Source organism: Balaenoptera physalus (assembly GCF_965194825.1).
Source record: "Balaenoptera physalus genome assembly, chromosome: 9".
NCBI classification, from domain to species: Eukaryota; Metazoa; Chordata; class Mammalia; order Artiodactyla; family Balaenopteridae; genus Balaenoptera; species Balaenoptera physalus.
In genome coordinates, this window is record NC_138888.1 from 67,889,510 (window position 1) to 67,917,226 (window position 27,717).

A 27,717-nucleotide genomic window follows, 5' to 3' on the forward strand; every position below is an offset into this window, starting at 1 on the left:
CACAGGCCTCTCACTATCATGGTCTCTCTTGTTGCGGAGCACAGGCTCCAGATGCGCAGGCTCAGTAGTTGTGGCTCACGGGCCCAGTTGCTCCGCGGCATGTGGGATCCCCCCAGACCAGGGCTCAAACCCGTGTCCCCTGCACTGGCAGGCAGATTCTCAACCACTGAGCCACCAGGGAAGCCTTCATTTGTCTTTAAAATGTGTGCATGTATAGAACTTTGTGTAAACGTATGTAAAACATACACCTGCTATTTGAGAATTGCTTCCTGAGTTAACATGGAATTCGCCCTTTATACAGTCATTTCTACTGCAGGAGCAACGTCAGTGCTTCCGTTTCATTCCTTCTGCTTTACCAGGAACGCATTTCAGTGGGTCCTCGAGTGTGGGACTTACCTCTGCATCTCACAACAGCACACAGTGGGGCAGTGGTCGGTGCCTGCCTCTCTGAGAAGGCATCTTCACGGTCTGGGGTGTAAGTTGAGAATCTGAACCCTTCTGTACAGAGAATTTGGCTTTAGAGGAATGATTCTGGGGAGCCAGGAGACCGGGGGCCCCGCTGCAGTATTCACGTGGGCATGGCAGTGCCTTGACTTGAGGGGCAGGACTCTGTAGCCTCATTTAACCAGCTCCCCATCATGTCAGAAAAGATGGAGAATCCAAACAGGTGGGAGGGAAATTAAGGCTTCTGAACAGAAAGGCTGGACTTTTGGTTTAAGACCATCACGGCCCCAGAGCAGGAGAAGGAATATGTTTGACATGACTGTAATCTAATTTCAAGTCTGAGAGGCCGAGCTGTGAATCATGATAAGCTCTTTGAAATATGGCCACAGCTACTGACCGTAAAACAGTTTTCACTTGGAAGAAAGAGGATGTTCGGTCCCACTTCATTGTTTTTAGTGGCACTTCACACACATTGTGATTGTCAGCGTGGGAATCTTGGTCATCCTTATTTCTTGAGGGTTTAAAGAGACGTGCCTAGGATTTTCTTGAATAAAACAAGTTTCGCTTTTTTTTTTTTTTTTTTTTTTTATTTTTAACTGACAAACTGCCCTACCCAGCCTTCATGTTGAGCTGTAATTAAATGCTGACTGAACTGGCATGGTCTCGTTCTGCAGCACCGTGTTGAACTAAGCCCACACCAGCCCGCAGCATCATTAGACAGGTCCTATGGACACATGATGTGGGCGGTGACCTCTTTCTTTGATGCTGGTGGTGGCTGGGTCCCCTTGTAACAAAGAGGCCAGTGGATCCTGGCCTCGTGCATCAGGCAGAGGAGTGCGCTGACATCCTTCTTAAGTCCTCAGCTGTGCCCCTTTCCTCTCAATTAGTCAGTCTTAATGGAGACAATTAAGTTACATCCTATTTAGTTAATCGGTGATTGGAAACATGACTAGTTGCTCAGTTAATCTGTGGCTTGTCCATCTTTAGAATATTAACAGTCCGCTCAATTTGCCTGATTTTGCGAACGTATCGCCTCCACCGGTGCAGTTGGTGTGTATGAGGGGAAATTCGTAACAGAGAGATTGCTTTCAATCCCAGCTTATTAATTTGAGTACCTAATGCTTTGAATTGCCTTTTTCCCCTCTCTTTTTGTGATATAGAGGCCTTATAACATGGAGCTGTTTGCTGGCATTTTTTCCTGCTTCTTGTTATCTTTTATCTCTGTAAAAATAAGCCCAGCATTATTGTTTTCTATAAGATGTTTGCCGAGAATGTTGTGCTTTTGAATGTATGTACATCCTTGGCTTTATGTTTTAAAAACCTCCTACTGTTCAATAAAATTAATGAATGTACTAGAGGAGAGATGCCTATTTAGAGTGTGTAAAACTACATAATTTGCAGAAATCCCTCAGTTAATACTCAGAAGACATGTATTTCTCGTCTCTCATAAATGACAATGTTTAGGTTTAAATGAAAACATTTAGATTTGATTAATCATAGTTTATATGTTCTTCTGGTTTATTTGGTTTTCTTTTTTTTATGGAATAATTTCGTAACGTTTTACCACCCTCAGACTTTAATAAAGTGGCATTATCTTGAGAGGCTAGTCTCAATTAGATATATATATGAGCAATCCATTAAGATAGCCAGCTCTAGCCACAGAGGTGTAAAGTGTCATCACATGTCAGTGATCAAGGAGCTCCTGTTAATTAGAACAGTAGGAAAACTGCAACAAGTTATTGGGGATAAAAACAACAATTAAAACGATGGGTGAAATTAGCAATATCTGCATCTCTTGTTATTCCTTAAATCCAACCCATAAACAATTCGTTGTGACAGCTCTAGGCTGGGATTATGGCATTTCGCATGAGGTCTGATTATAGCTAAAAATAGACACGTGTATTGAAGATCTGAAGAAGAATATTAAACAATTGAAATTTTGTGAAAGACTGATGCTGTTTCATTGTAGTAATTTCCCCAAAGGCACATTAGTAATGCTGCTAAATACAGACTTTAATAGACTTTAATAATGTGTACTTCAGAGGCCTGATACACAAAGGAATAATGTATAAAACATTCATTATGGAAAATTGCAACCTTTTTATTTAATAAGAAATCTGTTGAAACAAAACCATTGCACTGCCTATGGCATTGTGTTCCTGGGTGTTAGCAGGCTGAAGAATAATTGCCACTTTCTCTTACATTTTTTTCACCTATTCTAGTCAAGTTACAATCATATTCACTTATTTGTTCCATGAATGAAAATGGGGATTAGAAAAAGAGGACTTGCATTGGATGGCCCCTTGTTCACGTGTGGTCCAGCCTCTCACTACCTGTGTAATCTTGGGCAAGTACCTTAACGTCAAACTCCACTTCTTCATTTGCAAACTGGGGGTTGTTCTACTTACCTTACAAGGTCAAGGTAGGAGATGTGAAATGTTGGCGGGGTGGAGGCTCCGTGGAATAGGCATTCAATAAATGCTTCCTATTATGATTACTTTCTACATCTGTTTCTCTTTGTATTGCTTATTTCTGTGGGTGACTGGTGGAGGGAGGGGGGAGCAGCTAGGGGGTCGAGAGTAGGAAAAAGCAATAAAAAAGAAGCCTCCGTAAGCAGCTCTGTCGCCAAGCCTTGCATTGGATTTCAATTTGATTTTAATGTGCTGCTGCTGAGAGCCATGTTGCTGAAAAAGAGAGAAGAGTAAGAAGCAGATGCTATTGGAAGAACAGTGGGGCATTTATCTCTTTTAATGAGATAACATCATTAGAGTGACAAAGTGCAGCGAATCGATACTCGAAATGGACTGGTGCTATCTTCCCAAAGTGCACCGACGGTTACCCTTCACAGCCTTAGAATCTGCTGAATCACGAATTCTGTCTTATCTGTTATTAGAGCCACTGACTTTGATCTCACAGAATAGATCCACACCTTCGGGATCTGCCCAGGAGCAGGACAACAGACTAATTGGATAAATGAGAAAAATCCGGGGTGATTTATAAGCTGCCCTGTAATCAAGGAACCTCAGAGGAAGGCGGTTGGGCTTTTTTTCCCTTTGACTTCTTTAAATGGCTGCGCACCCTAGCCTGTTCTTCTTGCTCTCATTCTGCTTCTTGGTGTAGTGTCAGAAACACTAATCATGTCAGGCTGTGACACTGACAGCCCTGACATTCACAACAAAGAGACAAGAAGGAGAGAGAGGCCGAGAGACCTCGGAGGGGGAAGGTGCGGAAAAGCAGCGGGGGAAGGATTTTTTCTTTCACATAAAATCCATCGCTGCAACATCACCAATGTTCTGGATAGATTACATCCAAGGAAAACTAAGGAAGGAGCAAGATGAATTCTAATGGAGATAAAATTGGTCAGGGAAGATTTTTTGCGACTATTTTTCTCCCTCTTTTTTTAGATTTCAGTATGTAGCCTATATGAGAGTGACTGAGGCTATGATTTCTTCTCACCAAGAAAAAAAAGGCATTGAAAAAATTTCCCTCTTATCAATTAGGAGTTTGGGATTAACGTATGTATACACACTACCATATATAAAATAGGTAAACAGCAAGGCCTAGTGTATAGCACAGGGAAGTATACTTAATATCTTGTAATAACCTATAATGGAAAAGAATCTGGAAAAAGAACATATATATGTATATGTGTATGTGTGTGTGTGTGTGTATAACTGAATCACTTTGCTGTACACTTGAAACTAATACAACATTGTAAATTAACTATACTTCAATAAAATTTTAAAAATAAAATTAAAAACAATTTCTCTCTTCCGGTATCCCAGTTTTTCTCTTTGAAACAAAGCAAAGTTGAGCACGAATCTCAGCAGGAAGTGTGTGCTCTCTAAGATTTTTCATTTTATTGCCAGATTCCCATAGTTTAATCTGAACAATGACCGCCTCAGGAAAGGAGTCATTGGTGAGGGATGTTTTCTGACCGTGACAGAGCTGACGAGGGGACTCTTTATTCAGTGTCATCCTCTGGCCACCTTACCCTTAGCCTCCCCAGCACCTGCCCGCTGAGGAAATGATGGTGTGCCTGGTAGTTCGAAGCAGGCTGCCTGTGGCCAGATCTTCCAAACACCTTTGAGGTTTCTCTCTCCCTCGAGCACTTTCTCCATTTGGAATCCTTGTGGCGAGTGGTCTCTGGTCTCCATCTCGGATCAGTCAGGACCTGGAGACCTGCGGCTGCATCTCACATGTGTCTGGAATCCAGATGTTATGATCTAAATTGAGCTCTGAGCTCAGGCTGAATCATCCTAGCTTTTCTATAAACAGGAGAACCCAGATGCCAGCTCAGCATTTGAGGTATTTTGAATTACAACTCTGTGTCTGAACACAGATATCTGTCCTTTTACTATTTCATCATGCAAGGAAAAAAAGTAATCAAAAAATGGAAAATGGTGTATTGATTCTGTGTTAGTTATCCTACCACAAAGGAAGTACATTTTTTGGGTCTATATTTGAGGGCAGAAGGTTTTACATGGTGACATCTCCAGATTAATTAAATACAATATTAAGTGAGAACTTTGGAAAGAACTGAGACCTCATTTTGCAATATTCTTGTCTTTAGTACCCAAGTAAAATTTTACACACTTGGGCCACTTGGGAGAAATGCTTCTCTGAATTTGCAAAATAATTGTTTTAAGTGAATTATAGCATAATTTAAACTATGTATAGCAACCTTTACGTTGTGGCTTATTTAAAATTTCTTGAGGAAATTGTTTTTCTACTGGCAGAGGAGAGTACATTTGTACCCTGGGGAGGATTTGGGGGAATTACCCCCAAATATCTTCCTGTAAATTCAGATTTTCTTTGAAGTTCCTTTTTATCCTAAAAATTTACATGGATGTTACATTGTTCTCTGTGATATGTCTGTGGGTTTTTTTTTTTTAATGTAAAAGAACTTTACAAATTACTTGCCAGTTAAATTACTTCATTAAATCTTATATGAGGTAATTTAGCTATTAATAACAAATAAGCCCTCAATATTCAGTGGTTTGACACAATGAAAGTTTCCTTTCTTGCTAAATTTTGAACCAGTGTAAGTATTTCTGATAGGTGAAGTGCTTTTATTAAGCAGTTATTCAGGAATCCTGAACTCAGCCTCCTGCCATATTCTGGCCTTACCATCTGTATTAGGTTCCTAGGCCGCTGTAACAAAGTGCCGCAGCCCTGATGCCTTATATAACAGAAAAGTATAGTCTCGCAGTTCTGGAGGCTAGAAATCCAAGATCAAAGTGTCAGCAGTGTTGGTGTCTTCTGAGGCTGTGAGGGAGGGATCTGTTCCGGGGCTCTCTTCTTGGCTTGTCGATGGCCGCCTTCTCCCTGTGGCTCTTCACGGCATCTTCCTTCTATTCCTGTCTGTGTCCAAATTTCCCCTTTTTATAAAGACACCTGTCATACTGGGTTCAGGCCCACCCTCTTTCAGTGTGACCTCATCTTAACTAATCACATCTGTAATTATCCTATTTCTAAATAAGGTCATTTTCTGAGAGGCTGGGGGTTAGGATTTCAACATGTGAATTTCCCAGGGGGGAGGAGACAGTTCAACCCGTAATCCCATCTTTAAGGCTTGTGATGATTGTCTGCATCTAGCTGGTGGAAGGGGATGAGGGCATGAAGAAGGAACACTCCTTAATCCCCATAGCCCTGAAGGGAGTCCACATTTTCTCTTCATATTCCAGTGGTAAGAACTAGTTACATGGTTCTGCCTGAGTGCAAGGGACCTAGGAAATGTAGTCCCTGGATGAGTAGTGACTGTGCTAGGTGGCTCCTAGCAGGCGTGTGCACAAGAGCTCCCCATCTTTCTAGGAAAAAGTGTCACATGTATGCTGTATCTTCCACTGCTCCTGAGAGCATGCTTATCCGAGGGCACTGAAAGAGATCGTATCAAAGTTTGAGAATCCCATTCTAGCATGCTTTTCAATTAACCCTCCAAGTGTTTATATGTAAATGAGTGCCTGAGGTTGCTTACTATTTTGTTTTCTTAAGAATCTAATATATTCTGAAGGGTATTTTATTTACACTATTAATGGGCACTTTTTCCTCTTATGAAACCAGTGAAATCCAAAATAATGAGGTTTTAACTCTTCGCCAGAAATATAACTTGTGGTTAGAATGATTTCCTACAGTACTGTAACTTTTTTGTGTTACATGTTCTATTATTACTGAAAAATGATATGCATCCAAGAGGGGAAAAGGGTATTGTGAGTGCAGAGGACAATTATATAACCTGCTGTGCTTATCTCAAATGGCTAGACTTTAGTATTTAATTATAAAAGTCTTGTCTCTCCTATCAGGGTAGTCATTATTTCGAAAGTTGAACGTGGGTTTTATAAGTGACTAAGTAATTGCTTTGTATGTTCCTTTGCAATTACAGTAAGAAGTCATGAATTCTCTACATTTAGAACTGCTAAAAATTATTTAGATTTGCCTGTTGAATAGGTTTATCTAAAAAAGGACTTGGGAAGAAATTTCCACTGTGAATTTTTGGCTTCTCAAAGTAATTTGTAAGAAATTTTCCATGAAAAAGATAGTGATAGTAATTTGAAAAGGATTAAGTAGGTACAGTCTGAGAACTTGGTAGGTAGTGTGAAAACACATGAATACTGAACCATAATATTTAAGATTTTAGTCGTGAAGTCCCATGTCAAGAAACGATTCTCTTTCTGTTTTATTGTTCTGTTATTTTAAAACACGGATGTTATCTAATGATTTAAAACCCATCAGTGCTACTATAGATTTCCCTTTGGTCAAAAAACCTGACAGTGGTATTTCAGGCAAGATAGTCATTTAAACAGTAACCTTTTAATTTTTAGTAGTTTTAGTTTTAATATGTCAAAATAAACTAACACAAATATTTGAATCATTTTAAGAATGAACTAAGCCCTCATTCATTTAGATGTTATGAATTCAGATTTTGGAGTAGGGTCTAGGATGAAGTTTATCTTTTGTAGATATTTGATAAATAATTATTATTTTAACTGTTAAACCAATATTACCTGTCCAGATATAGGAGAATCCAGTATTTGAATTAGGATTTTATTGATTTCAAAACCCATGCACATTTTCGTTCTGTCACATTGCCTCATAGGAGAGTATTTGTTGGATTGAATTCAAAATATATTACATGGATTTGCTAAGCTAAGAGTAAATGCAACATCCCATGATGAATGTTTTAGTTCTTGAAAGAACAAGCCCCTTGCAAATAAACAAATTAATGTAGTGGCTGGAAATTAGTTTCATCTCATCATGAAAGCAAGTCTGTAGAACTTTTACTTGCTAACACTTTAGTAGACTACCACTTCCTAAATAAAGGAGCAGCCTCTGATGCAGAGAATTTCTTAAACATCCATTATGTGACTAACTTAGAGTTCTTTAGAACTCATGTTAGTTTCCTTAAAACTGGTTTCTAATTCATACTCTCACACTTGCCCCCCTTTATAATGTGCTCAGGTTATGCAGGCTTTATTGATTGGTTGAGACCAACACAGAAAAGGCAACCTTGAACCATAGGTGGGCCTGGCCTGAGGGCAAGATAAAGAAAACCTGTCTGTTTTCCAGTGAAAAGCTCAGCTAGAACCCTAAGATAAAAGAAAGGTATATTCCTCTAAAAACATTTCACCTTTTCACCTTTTCTAGCAACATGATAAGCCTGACTTCTGTGAAAAGGATGATTTAAGAGTTTTGAGGGGTGCTTACATCATTTTCAGTTTTATTCCATTTACTCCATTCGTGGTCTCTGCTATGTGACTGTGGCCAAGTCACATCCTCTGTTTGAAACTTGGGGTCTCCACGTAAAAGATGAAGCCATGGGAGTAGATTAGGAATTGTTAGCCTGGTGTCTTAGCTGAGATTGGCTTCAGGGGCTGTCTGTAAAATGCTAGGAATTGAGTCCAATATGTGGTGTGCATATGCATTTTTCTGGAGAGAATGGTCCATAGGTTATTACATCAGATTCTCCAAGGCTTCAGCACACAAAGAAATCAATAGGCCAGATGATCTCAGAAGTCTGTAGGGACTCTAGCTTTCTAGTTTTCTGTAAATTATGTTAAGCACAGGCTATGGTGGGCAGGGTAGATGAGAAAATTAATGCATTCTATCTCCTTTCTGCAGTGTGACCTGGAAGGGAAATTTGGAGTGTTTTTATTGTAGACAACTGCTTCTCTCTTCTCTAGGATGAGTGTTCTGTGTGCAGTAAATGTTCAGTAAATGTTTGTGGAGGATGACAAAATTCTGTTATTAGCAGAAGAGCAGAAATAGTCTATCAGTTTGAAGTGAGTCACTTTTTGGTGATCAATGAACATTTTTTTTCAGGCCTGAGCATTTCTTGTAGTTATCTGCAATGGGTGTTTAAAGAATCATTTGAAATAGCACTTAACTTATTTAGAATCGCAGACACTTGGAGAGTCAGTGCCTAAAGGATGCTCAGAGTTAAGAGATCGATCCCCAGCAGTGAGGAAGCAGAGGCCCAGAGTTGCGGTGATGTACAGCAGTGCTCCAGCTTCATTTCTCTGGCTGGGGTACCTACAGTATGGTAAGCATGTTGTCCTGACAGAGAGCCTTCTCATATGTGTCGTGGCTCAGCAGATCAGCCAGCCTGAAGCAAGAGCCCTATTGCTCAGCAGATAAGCAGAGAATCAGGAGAGCACTCTGGCACCTCCCTCTTTGGGTAGGGAGGAAAAAGAATTAAGTGGCATCCCCTGGCCAGCTGTGCAGTTTGAATCTAATGGAAGTCCGCTCTTGAATGTAACTCATGCAGTTCACTGTATTAAAACAACATACTGTTCTCCAGAAAATCCCAGTTCAATTAAAACAAACAAACAAAAACACCATTTCTTGGCTGCTTGGATATGCCTTTCAAAAAAATCAGGGATGTTTACCTACGTTATTACTTCTTTCCAAAAATTGTATTTCTGTTTTATCCTGTTGGTGGATTTTAAAAATTGGCTATTGACTCCTTAATATAGATGTCTACATGTGTGTTTTACAACCATTTACACTCTCAACTTTTGTTTAAAATCTAAGCATCTTGGCTGTTTTCCTTGGGAACTTTGTAGAAAGAGAATAATCATAGTAGGCCACAGTAATATTATTTGTCTTCAAAGTTGCTATGAACAATCACTATTAGGATTTATTCTCCAGGTCAAGCCCACAGTTCAAAGTCAAGAGCAGGCCAAATGTTCAGAGCTGGACTTTGGAAACTGATTTCATCTTATTTATTTTTTAATGCTAAAGACATACTCAGAGGGCCTCCTTTTGTTGCATTATTTTTTCATTTTTAGGACCACCAGTCCTTATTATAGCTATTTAACATGAAACTTTCATGATTATAATCACTTTTCAGAGTTGTTTGAGCTGGATTGGTAGTATGAAGTAACCATACACATTTGTCAGTAGGAACAGAAAAAGTAGTATAAAATATTATTACCTGTATTCTTTGACTTAGTTTCCTAGGATAGGTTTTTATAAATTATCGGTGTCTCTTTAGTCATGAATGAGTAGACAGTATGGCCCATGGTTTTGTACCATGTATATTTATGTATTTTTGATAGATATAAATAAGTTAGTGCCCAGGTACCAAATAATGAACACCCTCAAAATTTGAATTTCAAGGAACAGTGGCAGAAAATATCATCACTTGAAACTGAAACTTTCAGACATCAACAGAAAAATGGCTGAGATTAGCTATGTGTGAAATTCCCAGAAGGTAATCCACACTCAGACAGACCCATGGTTTGTCTACCCATTTTTTCATATCCCATCAACAAAAATCAAAATAAATGTAGATACTTAAACAAGTGAACAAACAGCATTGCTTGGGGTGGAATAATCTGATATCAGGTGCCTTTTGAGGTGATACAGTATGAAGGACACAACACCTGGAAGGTATTATTGCCAAAAATGTATAATCAAGCCTCTAGACCTCATTCCAGTTTAAAGGAAGTACAGGGGGATTGAGAAGGAAGTTAAATACCACTGCAGGAAAAGAAGGAAATCAATTTTGTGGAAAATTATAAATGATAACTGTTCTTGACTCCTCCAAAAGTCAATGTCATTTTTTTGGAAAAAAAAAAAAGGTGGAACTGGGACTTCCCCTGGTGGTCCAGTGGTTAAGACTCCACGCTTCCACTGCAGGGGCACGGGTTCGATCCCCGGTCGGGGAACTAAGATCCCTCAAGCCACTCGGTTGGGCCAAATGCATAAATAAAGGTTAAAATTTAAATTTAAAAAAAAGAAGGTGAAACTATTCTAGATTAAAAGAAACTAAAGAACCATAAAGCCAAAAACAGAAAACAAAAAAATGTAGATAATGTTAATTAAGTAATTAACATTAATGTTTAATGTTAATTAAACAACATGTTAGAAATTATAACATGTTCACATCAAAAGCAAACAGCCGGCTGCTGGTCCCTGTGTCAGCCACCAATAGGAGTTGGGGAGCTTGAAAATTGTAGAAATGTCCCTGATTATTATAGACCAATTGGCAGTTATATGTTGCCAGTATATTTCAAGTCCAAAGGCTTAAAAACACCAACCCAGGATGACGTGGGTCTCTTGCCATCACCTTCTGAACTTCACATTTTCCCAACAGTGAGACCCTTGGCTTCAGCATTGGAGATTGGCCTCTGCTGTCAGCTCAGCTGCTCAATCTGTTTGACCTCAGCCGAGGCCCTTAGCCTCTCCAGGCCACAGCATCCTTCGCTCCAACATGTACACAAAAGATACTTCAGAAGATTGTCGTGAGGGTAAAATGAGACCACTCATGTGAAAGGGCGTAGGACAGATCTTGACCCATGGTAGGCTTTCAGTGAAAGTTGCAGTTTAAAAAATAGTAATCATCTGGCAACACTATTATGCTCTTCTGGGAAATTCTGTTTCTCAGTGTAAGTCGATAAGTAAACATTCCAAGTTATCTGTCCGTCTGGCTTTTATGACTTCGGGTGGAGCCAGTCATCTCTATGTGAGATACAGACGATTTCTCTTTCCTGCAAAGCTGAGTCCTCAGTGGGCCTGGCCTCCTGGTGACCCATGAGTTGGTGGGAGTTAACCCCCCCGCCCCAGAAAAAGCCTCCTCCGCTTCACTCCTGCAAAATAGGTGTTCGTCCATGTCAGAGCTTTGTAGATTGGGTTGAAAAGTTAAGTGTTTTGTTTCTGTTTTTTTAACAGGACCAAAGAGCTAAATACATGCATGTACCGTAGCAAATGACAGAAATATGAATCCCACTCACAGTATATTTTTCAGATGCTGTTAACTGGGTTTATTTTTACTTTGACAGATACTTCCGTTTAGGGGGTGCTTTCCACAGACAGAGTCTATTGTGCAATAGAAAATTCGGTAAATTTTGCCTCTAGATTTCCTCCAGATCTCTCAGGTGACCACACCCAAGCCTCAGTATGGCCATGTTTTCAATGAGAGACTTGAGTTATTACTTTAGAAAATGATCTTAGTTTCCCTCAGGAGGTTTTTGCTGGCTGAGTGTGTCTTTTTTTTATAAGGACATCGTGCTTAATATAGGGGAAGACCAACCATGTATATGCAACAGACTTAAGTTAAAAGTGGCGTAATTGTGTCTGTCTATTACTTTTGATCTCACACTTCATTAGCTCCCTAATGTCAACACGTCCTTAATGGTTACGCGTTTGCACCCTGGGTGTCATCCGACCTGGGTTCAAATCCCAGCTCTGCCACAGAGGAGCCTTGAGACCTTGGGCAATCTCCCTAACCTCTTTCTAAACCTATCATCTCTAAAATACTGATGGCAACACCTACCTCCCCGGGCTCCTTTGAGGATTATGGTAGGTCATGCCTATATACGCTTAACGCTCATTGTCTGGTGAGCACTTGGTAAATGTTAGCCCTTGTGATGGCTGTAGGGGAGGGGCAGTGACAGGGTTCTCAAAAGTGACTTCTCTGTTTCAATTTAATAAACTCTTGGGATTTCACATTTGCCTGCCTGTCTACTTCATGATAACCTTGAAGGGAACTGATTTATTTGGGCCAAGTTTGATACACTGTATTTTAAATTTCTAGTACGGAATACCAGCTCCAAATACTGACAGTCATTTGTATCATCTTGCAGCTATTGCACTAAAAGAATAAAAAGCTACTGTTTATAGACACCAAGGTACATCTGGAGGGTGACTTCAAATGTTACAGTAACCTTGCTCATATTCAGGGGAATCACTGGGAAGCGCTTTGAGAGGGTCTAGAAGACACTGTGAATGGAAGCTGCTCTCTTGATTTCGGCTCCGGAGTTATGTGAGTGGTTTGACTTAAGGCTGTTTGGGTTTGGTTTTGTTTCTTAAGTGGAAAAACTCTTTTGTGTCTCTCTTTTATATTAATTCCAGAGGCTGAGTCAGTGGTGAGTCCAGCAGTTGAATTAATATGGAAATCATACTCTAAACTAATCCTTAGGATTACATCCATTATGTAACACTGAAGTGGGCTAGAACAGAGAAAATTATAGTACTGTTTCTCTCTTCACTTGAAATATGTTAGAGGGCCAGTCTTTATGAAAGTACATGCTGCATAAAAAAGTCATTTTTAATAGGGGTTTTAAAAGAGGAGAAAGGATGTACGTTCTTATTCTGTGTCCCTCTGCAGGCATTAGTAACACTGAGGAATTTTCCAAGCTGGCTCCCACAGTGAATAAGAACCAGGTGCATTTGCATAATCATCATAAAAATTATGTTCTATCTGTGTTGTTAACTGAGCCAAACATTGCACAGAATTAGACACAGCCTTTGCTCTCTAGGAGTTTAAATGTAAGACGGAAGATACTAATGTGTGTAGATATTAAGACAAATTTATGTTCACATTTTATAAGCATTATGGATGGTTCTATTTTGTGCTTTTACAGACTTCCTCAACCCAGGTAACCCATGCATGGGTATCATGTTATGCTGGTTCATCCGTAGGATAATGGTTTTTTTAAATTAGAGAACTTGTGTTTTTCTTGACTACAAAACTAATACGGGTTCATTTTAGAAAAATTGGAAACTAAAATATAAAGAAATCAACAAAATAACATGTAATTCCATCACCAGGAGAAAACTATCCAGTGTTATATCATAGTGACATTTTTAATGTATCTTTTGAAAAGTATCTATATATTTTACAAAATTGAGATCTATATATGCAGTTTTGCTTTGTGCTGTTTTCACTTGACATATCTTTGCATGTTTTTGTATTAAATATTTTTTAAAACTTACTTTTAGTTTTGTTATAAATATTAGGATAATTTAAAAGTTAAGAATCCAGCTTCTGGTCCTCTGAAACAGTCATTCAATGGATAAAAAGTCAAAGGATCATTCTAATTGTTCAACCAGCCCATCCAGACCTGTTTCCGAAACAGAGCTATTGTTCACCTAAAGTGGAAACTCAGCCGGCTCTGCATGTTTCCTCAGGCTGGATTGCTGTTCCATGTCTATCTTTCCTCACTGACTTATCAGCCTCCGTGCACACATGCACATTTGTTTATAGCAGCCTTCCTGATATGCAGCCACGGCGTGGGGTTTGGAAAACTGCCCAGTTACATACCATTCATACCGGCTGACGTTCAGCTTCTGGTAGCAAATTGGGTCCTCTGAACTCCTTCCATCCCTGGAGAGCTCACCATAAAGTGCCGCTGACCACAGAGCGAACACACTCACGAACTCTCTGAGTGTTTATATTCAGGCACGCCAACGAAAAGAGGCATCTTGGCCAAAGCATTGTGACAGGATTGGGGTCACTTGTAAAAATCATCAACTCTCTGTTTGCCACCCCCTTAGCCATACCATAAACAACTGCTTGTATTCATACTCCTTCACGCTTAAGATGATGTTTCTTGAAGCCCCTTGGAAGCAGGTGGAATCTGAAGGGGTTTGCAAGGAGTGACAGAGACAAGTCCCCACCTCCTGGAGGATGGATGTGCCCCCTGGAACGGGGCTCACCCCTTGTGTTAGGAAGCGTTGCCTCGTCAGCCCTGAAGCCATCCCTTTCTGAAAGCTCCCTCTTGTCCTCCTACTTTCCCCCAGGAGCCTGCTCTCCTCCATGCCTTGTCTGTTTCTTGTGGAGAATGAGAATCAGGATAGAAAACCTCGTGGGGCTACATGGTAGGGAGGGAATGCAAAGGGCAGATGAAGGGAAGTTATGCAAAGTGGAAAGATCGCGCTATGTTGGATGAGATTCAGAATCTTTCCATTAGCTCCGCGAACACTTGCCTTTTTTTTTCTCCAAAAAAGATTTGTCACTCCTTTACATCAAACAACCTTCCTTATATGCAGGACTCTAAAGAGGAAATATTCACAGTAACAGCGTACCAGGAAGGGGGAGCCTTGATAAAGAAAAGATGTTAAAGCGACATTCATTCTATTTACAAATATGTCCAGTGAGCATGTTTCAGCAGTTAATCAGAGCTTTCTTACTTGGCACTTTCTAAAATGATATCATTATCTTGCTTGCTATTTCAGCAGTTCCAGGAATACCTTGCCTGTGGATCAGGGTACTTGGTTTCCTATAAACAACTCATAAAAGCCTTTTATAATTTCAGAAAGACAGGCAGAAAAAAGAAGAAATAGCTACACAAGTTATGCAGACAACAATTAAACTGGCAAGATTTCTCTCTTAACACAGATGCTGAGAGAAGGCATCCTCTGCTACCTCTCAGGGTTAAATGTGGTTTATTTGTTTCCCCTCAAACCTTGCTGAATTTAGTCTCTTAGTAGACTGAGGCACCTTTGGAACTTCCATGGGAGACCAGGAGGTACATGCTTAATTGCTTCATGGATGATGTGAAGTCTTGGAATGAAATCTAGCCGTCACTCATTAACTAGCTTGGCTTATTAAACCTTGACAGCTAACAGAACTCAGCCAAACATTCTTGATTATAGGCAGCTCAAGAGCCCTGGGAGTTGGTCCGGTTGAATTGTTCAGCAGAGTGAGTTACTGTAGTACATCCGTTTCATCTGTTTGAACTTATCCTTCTGAAATGTCAGGATGACAGAAGACGATTTGCCAAATGCTTTTCCTGCTTTCACTGATGGCAATAGGAACAAATAAGTGACCATTTTCTTAATTGGGATACTCTTCACTATTACTGACTAGAATTATGAGTTTCTGTTCAAACTTTTTGGCTTGCTTAAATCTATTTATGGTAGACAATAAGGGATACGCATGTTATCAAGTACATTCGAATTTAAAGATCTTGCATCTCACAGCAGGGACCTACAGTCAGTCAGCATTTTCAGGCATGGACATGTAAAGAAGACCAAACTCAAAGGATGCTCTACCGCAAAATCAGTGTCAACATAAACATACATCAGGTTGATTGATTTGCTGTTTGCTCCATACCACAGATCAGATAATGTCTCTGAAAACAAATACATTCAAAGTGTTATACAACATTAACCATTCTTATTTCTGTGAATAGTCTCACCCTGAGGAGGTAAAGGTAGGTCTGAATTAGTGAAGAGCGTTCTGTATGTGAATACATACATGTGCATACACACCCTTCATGCTCTGGGTGTGATTTCACATCTAAAGCCAACATTTGGAAGGGTAGTAGCTTGCCCTGCTGTTGCTGAGTTGGGAAGAGGCAAAAATGAAGCTACACCTGTATGAGTTGTATCATGTTTCCTGGTAAAGATTTAGTTAGAGATTATTTAAAGGCAAGGAATTCTTAGCCCCGTTTGCAGAAGATGGAATGTTGATTTGCCTGCCTAATGGACCCTATTACTAATTCACCTTGTGAATTCATAAGGTCACAGTTCCATGAAACTGATATTTTGTTGAAGGCCTGTGATGTGCCAAGCACCATGCTAGCTCCCGGGACAAGGGGAGGGTGAGAAGTGGTACAGAGATAAATAAGGCATCACCATCCCAGGCGTCCCCTGGGAAGATCAGCACCTAAACCCATAATCAAAGGCAAGGTGAGAAGTGCCAGGAGATGCCTGCCCTAAGCGGTGTGGGCATGCAGAGGGCGAAGCACTTCTCCCTGGAAGAGGTAGGAAAACCTTGATGGAGAACATGGCATTTGAGCTGCATCTTAAAGAATGCGGAGGAGTCTCCCAGGCAGAGAAAAAGAGTAAGGGGATTCCAGATAGAGGGCACAGTATGTGACAAGCCTGGAGGAAGGAAGAGAATTGCTTATTTAGAGATTGCCAAGATGTTTCCACTTCTAGTTTACTTGGGGTGGGGAAGGTGTCTTTGATTCAGAGATGAACCGATCAATAAGAATTTCATTGCAGTGGTGATTAAAATTATAATGTCCACGAAACAGAGGGCTGCTATCAGCATCAACCAAAAGGCTGAGCTCTGGCGGCTACACCATCAACCGGGCTGTACTGTTCCAGCCTGGAAATGAGAGATTCGAAGGACAATTGGCGGTTTTGAAAAGAGCCCCAGAGGTCCACAAGTAATGGTCTGTAGCCCCGTCTTGAAGCTGCCCGTGGCAGTGCTGGTGATCCCCAGCCACGGTGGATCAGACTAGTCACCTTGCTGGTTACACAGGTCACAGGAGTGGTTCAGAGCCCAGGCCTCATGGCCAGAGAGACTTTGGTACAAGTTCTGGCTCTTCTGCTGTTTACTTAGTGTGGGACTTGGAGCAAGTTTCTTTCTTTTCTTTAAAAAAAAAAGTTAAACTTAAAAAATTTTTTTTTTTTAATTTTTATTTTATTATTTATTTATTTATTTATGGCTGTGTTGGGTCTTCGTTTCTGTGCGAGGGCTTTCTCCAGTTGCGGCAAGCGGGGGCCACTCTTCATCGCGGTGCGCGGGCCTCTCACTATCGCGGCCTCCCCCGTTGCGGAGCACAGGCTCCAGACGCGCAGGCTCAGCAATTGTGGCTCACGGGCCCAGTCGCTCCGCGGCACGCGGGATCTTCCCAGACCAGGGCTCGAACCCGCGTCCCCCGCATTGGCAGGCAGACTCTCAACCACTGCGCCACCAGGGAAGCCCCTAAACTTTTATATATCTATATAATGCAAGTGATTTTCTGTTAGTGCATGAGTGTGATAATAGCACACACACTTTTTAGACGACCCCTTTTTAAAAATTTTCCTTTTTGCACCAGTGAGATCACTCACTTCCTTATTCCCTCTTCACCACTTTTAACTGCCCAGGTAGTCTTCCCTATTTCTCTGTGTTAATATAATCAGTTACATAAATGCACAATCATACAAACATGCACATACACACACACACACACACACACACCAGCACACAAGTGGGAGTGAGGGGTGAGGGTTGTCATTTTGTTTTACAGAAGTAAAAACATATTATATGGAGTATGCTCAAATAATTAGTACAGCTTTAAGTTAGTAACTTCAGGGTTATAATTGCTATACACTTACAAAAGAAACATTTGAACATTTAATTATTTGCATTTATTTTACTTTGTGAATTTTGAATGAAAAATTTTGCTTTTAATTTTTTGTGTGCAGTGGTTTCTGTTATGTTGAATTTTAATAAGAAACAGTATTTTAAAATATTAAATGATGAACCTTTCATGTTGTTTTGTAAGTATGTAGCATTTATACTTATGAAATTATTAAAGTTTGAAAGCACTACATGACTTTTGGGACTCCTCATTACATTTTTTTACATCCTGCTTTTCTGAAAAAGCCATGTTGAAATCTCTTCATTCAACTGATAAAGCCCTATTTCACTCTTTTTAGTGGCTGCATATTATGCTATAGTATAATTATTATAATTTATTCCACCATTACTCTACTGATGGACATTTATCTTGGTCCTGCCGACCCCCCTTTTGGCTGCTATCAACATTGTAGTCATAAACATCTCGGTACATAACCTTGCAAAGAAGTATTGGTATTTCTATGGCATTGGTTCCCAGGAATGGGACTGCTGCAGCATTAAAGAGTAGATGTACATCTGACCCTTGAACAACGTGAGTTTGAACTGTGTGGGTCCACTTATACTCAGGTTTTTTTCAATTGTAAATACTGCAATATTACATAACCTGCGGTTGGTTAAATCCACGGATGGGGAACCACGGATCTGAAGGAACCGCACATACAGAGGACCGACTATAAGTTATGTTTGGGTTTTCAGCTGCATGAAGTGTTGGTACCCCTACCCCCCAAGTTGTTCAAGGGTCCACTGTAATTTTAATTTTAATGGATATTGCTGTGAATGGCTCTAGTAGATTAATGAGAATGCCTTCGGTTTTGGAGTATTTGAAAAGAACATTCATACGCATTATCTTTGACGTTCACAGTAACCTTTGAAGTAGGCAAATACTATTATTCCCATTTTACTGATGAAAAAATGGAGGCACAGAGAAGCTAAGTGGTTTCTCATAGTTACCCAGGTGGAAAGTACTTGACTTCAGTCTAGAACCAAGTCTCATCCTGAGGAAGCCCCATACAGTCTTTCCTTACCTACACGTTTGGACTTGATAGATCAGTTAGATGAAAAGCTTCTAAATTGATTGAATTAAGCAAAGGCCACATAACCTTTGGTTATGCCACCAGGAGAGAGCAGTAGTTGAAATACATTTATTTTCCTAAAATTCGCACCCCCAGCCTCTTTTTTTTTTTTAAGAATCAATTTTATTTATTTATTTATTTTTGGCTGCATTGGGTCTTCGTTGCTGCGTGCGGGCTTTCTCTAGTTGTGGCGAGTGGGGGCTACTCTTCGTTGCCGTGCGTGGGCTTCTCATTGCGGTGGCTTCTCTTGTTGCGGAGCACAGGCTGTAGGCACATGGGCTTCAGTAGTTGTGGCAAGCGGGCTCAGTAGTTGTGGCTCCCTGGCTCTAGAACGCAGGCTCAGTAGTTGTGGCGTATGGCCTTAGTTGTTCCGCAGCATGTGGGATCTTCCCGGACCAGGGCTCGAACCTGTGTCCCCTTCATTGGCAGGCGGATTCTTAACCACTGAACCACCACGGAAGTCCCCCCAGCCTCTTTTAAGAGCCATATTTTATTTCTTTTGACATTTATAATGTCTTAATTACAGTTAATAAACTTAATAAAGTTTGGGTTTATTTGTTTGATCATTGAAATGTTTATTGAGGTTTGATGGTTACATTTCATCAGTGATCAATTTCCTCTGATATTTAAGAAAAAAAATTAAAAACACACAATAGGGTGTATTTCAAGGGTTGTGAAAGAATGAATATTGTTTCCTTGGTTCCCTGAAAGGACTTACTTCTGTGTTACATATTCTGGGTCTGATTGACTGTTCAAATTCCAGTTTTGCAAATTTACTGACTGTGTGATTTGGGGCAGTTCATGTAGTACTCAAGTTTCCTCACCTGTAAAATGAAGGAGAAAATACCTACCGCCTAAGGCTATTTTAGGGAGTCACAAATGTAGACCATTTAGCACACCATGTAGCTCACAGCAAGGGCTCAGTACACGCATGTGCATGTGTGGTCCCCATGGAGCTAAGCTGACTCTACTGATTAGGAACATGTTACAATCTAGCAATGTCTCCCAGAAATACAAGGGGTGGGATGTATTTTTTAAATAGTTTTCATCTACACCATTGCCAAAATGCCATTCAGCTGCTCTGCATTTTGTGCCCAAAGCAAGTATTGATGCAGCTCCTTAAGTAGAAGTCAAATTATAGGAAGGCTCATGGCATTTCTAGGTACCATGTTTTTGAGTGACAAGTGTATAAACCACAGTGAATACTTTTGCCCCTGCAAGGGTCTGATTGAGAGGAACAGCAAGAAGAATTTTAGTTTCTCTTCCTCCAAGCGAACATTTTTTTTTTAGCTGTCTTTTTGGGAGATGGGAAGGAGTGGTTACTTAAAACCAGTAGTGTGTGTAAATAGGAGTGACAAGTATAGTTAGCATTGACTCGCTATAGCTAATGGACAAGCCCCCATAAACGTGGCTGGGGAGACATCTGTGAACAAACAGATTTTTTTCCCTTCAAAAATGTTAAGAATCTTTCTGTTTCTAGCAGGAACAGCTGTAGAATTCAGCTGTTTGTAACATGATGTCTGAGCGAGGGCTGATGTTTAGATGTGGTATATTAATATCCAAAATGTCACTGTAGATAATAGTAAGGTGGTGAGGTACGTGGAATGAAGCCAGGAAATTCAGTTACAGCTGACATTTCATCCTCTCCGAGGTTTGTGAAAAGGCCACAGCTAACTTTGCATTTCCCCAGGAAGAAGGGTGGGGGTTTGGTTGGTATATCACGCTGCACATTATTTAAACACAGTGTTGTTCATTTTCTCCTCTGTGGAGAGTGGTTATAGAAAGTGCGTCTTTGGCTGACTTCATGCTGGTGCACTGTTCCTCTGATCTCCAGCCCTTGGGGCAAGGGGGAGACCAGGTGCCTGCTCTGGGCTGGGAACCAAAGTGAACACTTCCCTGACCCTGCCCCAAAGTGGCTTCTGGCATCTTTTCTTCAGAAACAGTTTTTCAGTAAAAGAGGAGCTCTTTCAGGGCCAGTAACTGGAAAGAGTACCCAAAGTTTCGATCCACAAGACTTTCTTATCCGCTTTAGAAGAGTGAGCATGTGATGCGGAACCTGTGAAGTGTGGAATCCTTCCTAGTGAGGAAAGGGAGGCCCAAAGACAGCCTGGGACAGCCCTGAGTCACAGCTGACAAGTGGCGGAACCAGAGGTCCTGACACCTCCTCCGTTGCGCTCCGTAAACTTCACAGGGCACGAGTTGCGTGAGAGTTCACAGGACGTGTTTTACTTTTGAGTGCATGACATTTCACCAGCGGTGCAAGGTGCTGACCTCAGCAATGGCGTCCCAGAGACCCAAGTTCTCATCAGAATTCCACTTACGACCTGGAGGATCCTGGGGGTGTTAAACCCTAGATCTCAGTTTCCTTCTTTGTAAAAAAAAAAAAAAAAAAAAAAAAAAAAAGGGCTAATAATAGTTCATTGAGTTGTCATGAGAGTTCAATGGGATAATGGGTGAAAAGCTGGGTGCAAGGCCTGGTATACAGTAGATGCTCAATAGATGATAGCTTCTGGGGGGCTAGTGCTGTGCTACACACTGGAGATACAAAGAAAAATAAGATACCATTCCTGCACTCAATAGTGTGCAGTGCAGTTGGGAGGGCAGACAGATTTAAAAAGCAGCACGTGTTCAATGGAATGATAGCAACGAGGTCCATGAGGAGTGGAAAGCCTTCAGAATGGAGCTGTTTCACAGATTTTCTGAAGATTAATAATAATTTTTTAAAATTTTATTGAAGTATAGTTGATTTACAATGTTGTGTTTCATTTCTGCTGTACAGACTCAGTTATACATATATATTCTTTTTCATATTCTTTTCATATGGTTTATCACAGGATATTGAATATAGTTCCCTGTACTATACAGTTGGACCTTGTTGTTTATCCATTCTATATGTGATAGTTTGAAGATGAATAATAATTCTGAGGCAGGCAAGGATTTTTCAAGAAGAGCGAAGAGCATACGGTATGCTAATGTATGGACCCATGAGATAATATTTTAATATCGGCATGTTAAATTAACATATTACTATTACCATAGAGCTGCAGTTGGTTTACAATGCTGTGATCTGAAGTGTACACACAGAGCAGCCAGAAAGGACAGTAGAAAGGGAGCCGTATTCTAAATGGCTTGGAGGCTATTCTGTGTAGGGATGGGTCAATACGGAAAGATTTTAAAGCTGGGAAGTAACCTGGTGATGTTTACGTTCTGTAAAGATTGCTCTGGGGGCAGGTGGGGGACGAATTGGAGGAGGGGGAAGCATGCAGGCTGTTGGCAGATACTGAGGCTTTGGGTCTGGCTTGGGTGACTGGACCCTGTCAAAACTTAGATACAGAAAAATGAGTTCCTAAATGCCTGTGTTTTCCCACTTGAAATAATAGTATAGTACTTTCTTTCTTTTTTTTTTTTTGGCCGCCCCATGCTGCTGCATGCGGGATTTTAGTTCCCTAACCAGGGATCGAACCCGCACCCCCTGCAGTGGAAGCGTGGAGTCTTAACCACTGGACCTCTAGGGAAGTCCCTACTGTACTTTAAAATGCACTTTCTGACCAAGTTCACTTGGGTTCATTTACTTCTTTGAATTAGGAAGTATACCACACATATAGAAGGGAATGTATTAGCACGTTGGTACATTTTAAAGAATAAAATGGAGACATCCATATTTATAACACTTACCTCGAGAATATTATCACTACTGTTGATATCAATATGTACCTTTCTCCTATCACATTCTGCTCTCCCTAGCTACTTTCCTGGATTTGGAGTTAATCACCCTCTTGCTTTTCTTTAGTTTTATCACATATGTATGTATCCCTAAACAATGTACTATATTATTTTAACCTTTATGTAAATGGAATCATACGGGTTATTTTGTGACTTGGTCCTGCCAAAACAATATGTTCTGAGATTCGTCTATATTGATGTGTGTAGCTTCTTCAGTTCATTCATTTTCATTGCTGTATCATATTTTATTGTATTTATTATAAAACAATATTTAGCCATTTCACTGTTGAAGGGCCCTGCATTTTATCATATATATGGTAACATTATTGGCCTCCTTATTAATAAAAATAATTTATAGATTCTTTAGGTTTTTCTATTTAGATTATTATATCATCTATAAGAAATAATAGCTTTGATTTTTTTCCTTTCCGTTCTATATAATGTTAATTCCCTTTTCTTACTTTATTGAGCTGGCTAGAATCTCCAGAGTTGAACAGAAGTGATAATAAATAGCAGACTTTATCTTTTCATTAACTTTACAGGCAATGATTTAAAGTTTCACCCTTGAGTATGATGTTTGCTAGATGATGTAACATTATTTTGTGATACCCTTCACCCAACTGAGGAAGTTTCCTTCTATTCCTTGTTTACTCAGAGTTGTAATCATGAATGGTTTTTATATTTTATTGAATATTTTTTCTGCATCCTTTGAGATGATCATATGTTTTATCTTCTTTAATCTGCTAATGTGATGAATAACATTAATTGATATTGAAGTAACTTTGTATTATGGGACTAACTCAAACTTAGACATGTTATTTTTTTCTATAAATTACTGTATTTAAACTGCTAATATTTTGTTCAAGATTTTTGCATTTATATTCACAGATAAAATTGTCCTATGGTCAGTTTTTCCTTGAGGTTATGTGAATTTTGTTTTTATACATTTTGAAGATGTCGTTAGGCGTATGTCTTTCTGGTGGGTTAAATGTTTTTATTACTATGTCATGAGCCTTTTCATCTTTTTGCCTAATATTAATTTTGTATGGGTTTAATTCAGTTAAACCAGATTTCTGGATATTTGTGTGCAAATATCTTTCTCCAACTTCCTTTTTTTCAAGGACGCAAAAGGTTTTAGATTTGTCTTTTGTAAATCACATAACTAGATTTTGTCTTTCTTATTAGCTATATTAAGGTATAATTTATATACAGTAAAACTCAAACGTTTTAATTGTACAGTTTGATGAATTTTGACAAGTGCATAAGGCATGTAACCAACACCACAATAAAGATATAGATCATTTCCATCACACCAGAAAGTTCTTCATGCCCTTTTGCTGTCAGTTTCTTTCCTTCACCTCTAGCCCCAAGAAACCACTGATCTGCTTTTTTATCACTGTACTATGGTCTTCTCTAGAATGTCATATAAATGGGATCATACAGTATGTAGGCTTTATAGTGTTTGACTTCTTCCATTTAGCATAATGCTTTTGAGATTCATGTTGCAAAATGTATCAGTATTTCATTCATTTTCATCTTTAAGTATCATTCTCTTGTATGGATATACCACAATTTGTTTAACCATTTATCACTTGATGGACATTTGTATTGTTTCCAGTTTGGGGCTATTATGAATAAAGCTGCTATGAACATTCACATTCAAGTGTTTGGGTGGACATGTTTTCTGTTTTGTTTTTGTTCTTTTTTTAAAATCTTTATTGGAGTATAATTGCTTTACAATGGTGTGTTAGTTTCTGCTGTATAACAAAGTGAGTCAGCTATATGTGTACATATATCCCCGTATACTCTCCCTCTTGCATCTCCCTCCCACCTTCCCTATCCCACCCCTCTAGGTGGTCACAAAGCACCGAGCTGATCTCCCTGTACTATGCAGCTGCTTCCCACTAGCAATCTATTTTACATTTGGTAGTGTATATAGGTCCATGCCACTCTCTCACTTCATCCCAGCTTACCTTTCCCCCTCCCTCTGTCCTCAAGTCCGTTCTCTACATCTTCGTCTTTATATCTGTCCAGCCCCTACGTTCTTCAGAATGATTTACTTTTTTTTTAGATTCCATATATATGTGTTAGCATATGGTATTTGTTTTTCTCTTTATGACTTACTTCACTCTGTACGACAGACTCTAGGTCCATCCACCTCACTACAAATAACTCAATTTCGTTTCTCTTTATGGCTGAGTAATATTCCATTGTATATATGTGCCACATCTTCTTTATCCATTCATCTGTCAGTGGACACTTAGGTTGCTTCCATGTCCTGGCTATTGTAAATAGTGCTGCAATGAACATTGTGGTATATGACTCTTTTTTTTTTTTTAACATCTTTATTGGAGTATAATTGCTTTACAATGGTGTGTTAGTTTCTGCTGTATAACAAAGTGAATCAGCTATACACATACATACATCCCCATATCTTCTGCCTCTTGCAACATGACTCTTTTTGAATTCTGTTTCTCAGGGTATATGCCCGGTAGTGGGATTGCTGGGTCGTATGATAGTTCTATTTTTAGTTTTTTAAGGAACCTCCATACTGTTCTCCATAGTGGCTGTATCCATTTACATTTCCACCAACAGTGCAAGAGGGTTCCCTTTTCTCCACACCCTCTCCAGCATTTATTGTTTCTAGATTTTTTGATGATGGCCATTCTGACTGGTGTGATGTGATACCTCATTGTAGTTTTGATTTGCATTTCTCTAACGATTAATGATGTTGAGCATCCTTTCATGTGTTTGTTGGCAGTCTGTATATCTTCATTGGAGAAATGTCTATTTAGGTCTTCTGCCCATTTTTGGATTAGGTTGTTTGTTTTTTTTGATACTGAGCTGCGTGAGCTGCTTTTATATTTTGCAGATTAATCCTTTGTCAGTTGCTTGATTTGCAAATATTTTCTCCCATTCGGAGGATTGTCTTTTCATCTTGTCTATGGTTTCCTTTGCTGTGCAAAAGCTTTTAGGTTTCATTAGGTCCCATTTGTTAATTTTTGTTTTTGTTTCCCTCTCACTAGGAGGTGGGTCAAAAAGGATCTTGCTGTGATTTATGTCATAGAGTGTTCTGCCTATGTTTTCCTCTAAGAGTTTTATAGTGTCTGGCCTTACACTTAGATCTTTAATCCATTTTGAGTTTATTTTTGTATACAGTGTTAGGGAGTGTTCTAATTTCATTCTTTTACATGTAGCTGTCCAGTTTTCCCAGCATCACTTACTGAAGAGGCTGTCTTTTCTCCACTGTATATTCTTACCTCCTTTATCAAAGATAAAGTGACCATAGGTGCGTGGGTTTATCTCTGGGCTTTCTATCCTGTTCCATTGATCTATATTTCTGTTTTTGTGCCAATACCATACTGTCTTGATTACTGTAGCTTTGTAGTATAGTCTGAAGTCAGAGAGCCTGATTCCTCCAGCTCCGTTTTCCTTTCTCAAGATTGCTTTGGCTATTTGGGATCTTTTGTATTTCCATACAAACTGAAATTTTTTGTTCTAGTTCTGTGAAAAATGCCATTGGTAGTTTGATAGGGATTGCATTGAATCTGTAGATTGCTTTGGGTAGTATAGTCATTTTCACAATGTTGTTTCTTCCAATCCAAGAACATGGTATATCTCTCCATCTGTTTGTATCCTCTTTAATTTCTTTCATCAATGTCTTATAGTTTTCTGTATACAGGTCTTTTGTCTCCTTAGGTAGTTTTATTCCTAGGTATTTTATTCTTTTTGTTGCAGTGGTAAATGGGTTGTTCCTTAATTTCTCTTTCATATTTTTCATCATTAGTGTATAGGAATGCAAGGGATTTCTGTACATTAATTTTGTATCCTGCTACTTTCCCAAATTCATTGATTAGCTCTAGTAGTTTTCTGGTAGCATCTTTAGGATTCTCTATGTATAGTATCATGTCATCTGCAAACAATGACAGTTTTACTTCTTCTTTTCTGATTTGGATCCTTTTATTTCTTTTTCTTCTCTGATTGCTGTGGCTAGAACTTCCAAAACTATGTTGAATTATAGTGGTGAGAGTGGGCAACCTTGTCTTGTTCCTGATCTTACTGGAAATGGTTTCAGTTTTTCACCATTGTGAACGCTGTTGGCTGTGGGTTTCTCATATATGGCCTTTATTATGTTGAGGTAAGTTCCCACTATGCCTATTTTCTGGAGGGTTTTTATCATAAATGGGTGCTGAATTTTGTCAAAAGCTTTTTCTGCATCTATTGAGATGATCATATGGTTTTTATTCTTCAATTTGTTAATATGGTGTATCACATTCATTGATTTGCATACACTGAAGAATCCTTGCATTCCTGGGATCAACCCCACTTGATCATGGTGTATGATCCTTTTAATGTGCTGTTGGATTCTGTTTGCTAGTATTTTGTTGAGGATTTTTGCATCTGTGTTCTATGTTTATCAGTGATATTGGCCTGAAGTTTTCTTTTTCTGTAACATCTTTGTCTGGTTTTGGTATCAGGGTGATGATTGCCTCATAGAATGAGTTTGGGAGTGTTCCTCCCTCTGCTATATTTTGGAAGAGTTTGAGAAGATAGGTGTTAACTCTTCTCTAAATGTTTGATAGAGTTCGCTTGTGAAGCCATCTGGTCCTGGACTTTTGTTTGTTGGAAGATTTTTAATCACAGTTTCAATTTCAGTGCTTGTGATTGGTCTGTTTATATTTTCTATTTCTTCCTGGTTCAGTCTCAGAAGGTTGTGCTTTTCTAAGAATTTGTCCATTTCTTCCAGGTTGTCCATTTTGTTGGCATATAGTTGCTTGTAGTCATCTCTCATGATCCTTTGTATTTCTGCAGTGTCAGTAGTTACTTCTCCTTTTTCATTTCTAATTCTATTGATTTGAGTCTTTCCCCTTTTTTTCTTGATGAGTCTGACTAATGGTTTATCAATTTTGTTTATCTTCTCAAGGAACCAGCTTTTAGTTTTATTGATCTTCACTATCGTTTCCTTCATTTCTTTTTCGTCTATTTCTGATCTGATGTTTATGATTTCTTTCCTTCTGCTGACTTTGGGGTTTTTTTGTTCTTCTTTCTCTAATTGCTTTAGGCGTAAGGTTAGGTTGTTTATTTGAGATGTTTCTTGTTTCTTGAGGTAGG

The 27,717-nt window shown here is 39.4% G+C and overlaps 1 protein-coding gene and 1 long non-coding RNA gene across 6 annotated transcripts in view; one reads left to right on the top strand and one right to left on the bottom strand.

The window, feature by feature from the left end:
• BACH2 (BTB domain and CNC homolog 2) overlaps positions 1-27,717 on the top strand; it is a 374,289-nt gene that overhangs the window by 91,724 nt on the left and 254,848 nt on the right. The gene's annotated exons all lie outside the window — the stretch shown is intronic.
• On the bottom strand, positions 1,011-26,064 carry LOC309667244. Its single transcript, XR_014267656.1, has 2 exons — positions 5,575-26,064; positions 1,011-4,649 (listed from the first exon to the last, which is right to left on the bottom strand). It is a non-coding gene; the product is annotated as an uncharacterized lncRNA (long non-coding RNA).